Genomic DNA, 2,500 nt, shown 5'->3' with positions numbered 1-2,500 from the left:
CATCCTCATCCCTCATCTCATCCCTTTCTTCTACCCAACCCCATTCATAATTCCATACTCAATCTTCAACCCACCACCTTCCCTCAGTCTATCCCCTCCCTTCAACCCATACCCTTCCCTCACTCGATACTCGTTCTTCAATCCATCACATTTCCTCGTCCCATACCCTTCCTTTAACCAATCCCCTTTCTTCAATCCATACCCTTCCCTCATCCCATCCCTTCCATCAACCTAACCCCGACCATCATTCCACTCTTAATCTTCAACCTACCACCTTCCCTCACTCTATCCACTCCCTTCAACCCATCCCTTTTCATCACTCAACCCCTTTCTTCAATCCATCCTCTTCCCTCATCCCATTCCCTTCCTTCAACCCAACCCATTTCTTCAATTCCATCCCATTTCCTCATCTCATTCCCTTCCTTTAACCCATTCCCTTTCTTTAACCCATCCCCTCCCCTCATCCCATTCCCTTCATTCAACCCACCCACTTTCATCAACCCACCACCTTCCCTCACTCCACCCCTTTCTTCAATCCATCCCCTTTCCTCATCCCACCCCTTCCTTCAACCCATCCCTACCATCGTTCCATCCTCATTCTTCAACTCACAGCCTTCCCTCACTCTATCCATTCCCTTTAACCCATACCCTTCCCTCTCCCAACCCCTTTCTTCAATCCATCCTCAACCCAACCCCTTCTCTCACTCCACCCCTTTCCACATCCATTCTCTTCCTTTAATCCAACTACTCCCCTCATCCCATTCCCTTCATTCAACACACCGCTTTTCTTCAACCCATCCTCTTCCCTCGCTCCACTCCTTTCTTCAATCCATCCCCTTGCGTCATCCAATTCCCTTCCTCAACCCATTCCCTTTATTTAATCCATCCCCTTCTATCATCCCCATCCCTTCATTCAACCCACCCACTTTCTTCAACCCATCCCCTTCTTTCATTCCACCCCTTTCTTCAATCCATCCCCTTTGTCATCGAATTCCCTCCTCAACTCATTCCCTTTCTTTAATCCATCCCCTTCCCTCATCCCATTCCCTTCATTCAACCAACCCCTTTCTTCAATCCATCCCCTTTCGTCATCCAATTCCCTTCCTCAACTAATTCCATTTCTTTAATCCATCCCCTTCCCTCATTCTATTCCCTTCATTCAACCAACCCACTTCCTTCAACCCATCCCCTTCCCTCACTACACACCTTTCTTCAATCCATCATCTTTCCACATCCCATCCTCTTCCTTTAATCCAACTACTTCCCTCATCCCATTCCCTTCATTCAACACACCGCCTTCCTTTAATCCATCCCCTTCCCTCACTTCACCCCTTTCTTCAATTTATCCCCTTTCCTTATCTCATTCCCTTCCTTCAACCCATCCCTTTTCTTCAATCCTTCCCCTTCCCTCATCCCATCCTTTCCTTCAATCCATCCTTATCCATCATTCCATCCGTAATCTACCACCTACCACCTTCCCATACCCTATCAACTCCCTTCCGCCCACCCCCTTCCTTCACTCTACCTCTTCCATTAATCAATTCCCTTCCCTCACTCTATCCCCTTCCTTCAACCTATCTCATTCAATCACCATATCACCTTTCGTCAACCCATCCCCTTCCTTCACCCCATACTCTTTCCTTCAACCAATCCCCATCACCTCCCTGTACCCCTTTCTTCAACACATACAACTTCCTCACCCCATCCTTCTGCATATCCTCTTCCCTCACCCCATTGCCTTCCTTCAATAAATCCACTTCCCTCACTCCATCTCTTTACTTCAAACCATCACCTTCCCTCACAACATAAACTTTCTTCAACACATCCCTTTCCCTCACCACATCCCCTTCCTTCAACCAATCCACTTCCCTTACTCCACCCATTCTATCAACCAATCATCTTCCCTCACTCCATCCCTTCTTCAACCAATCATTTTCCCTCACCATGTCACCTTACTTCAACCCAATCCCTTCCCTCACCCCATCCCCTTTCCTTCGACTAATGACCTTCCCTCCCTCCATCGCCTTCCTTCAAACCATCATAGTTCCTCACCACATCACCTTTCTTCAACCTATCTCCTTCCCTCACCCTATCCTTTTTCTTTCAACCAATCCTATTCCCTCACTCCATCCCCTTCTTCAACCCATCATCTTCTCACACCACGTCACCTTACTTCATCCTATTCCCTTCCGTCACCCCACCCCTTTTCCTTCAACTAATCATCTTCCCTCACTCCATCTCCTTCCTTCAACCCATCACCTTTCCTTAACCCATCCCCTTCCCTCAACAAATCTTCTTGCCTCATCCCCTTCCCTTTTATTCAACCCATCACCTTTCCTCACTCCATGAACTTTCTTAAACAAATCCCCTTCCCTCACTCTATCCCCTTCTTTTAATCAATCACCTTCCCTCACCCAATCCCCATCATTTAACCAATCCCCTTCCACCACTCCATCCCCTTCCCTCAATCAATCCCCTTCCTTCCTACCCTCCTTCCCCT

General features: G+C 47.7%; 1 protein-coding gene across 4 annotated transcripts in view; it reads left to right on the top strand.

The window, feature by feature from the left end:
• The window catches only part of LOC137626121 (uncharacterized), a 261,230-nt gene that overhangs the window by 58,949 nt on the left and 199,781 nt on the right, over positions 1-2,500 (top strand). The window lies entirely within an intron of this gene.

The sequence above is a fragment of the Palaemon carinicauda genome, chromosome 2, assembly GCF_036898095.1.
Source record: "Palaemon carinicauda isolate YSFRI2023 chromosome 2, ASM3689809v2, whole genome shotgun sequence".
In the NCBI taxonomy this organism is placed as follows: Eukaryota; Metazoa; Arthropoda; class Malacostraca; order Decapoda; family Palaemonidae; genus Palaemon; species Palaemon carinicauda.
Note: the sequence above shows the minus strand (reverse complement) of the source record. Positions and strands in the feature narration are given on the sequence as shown.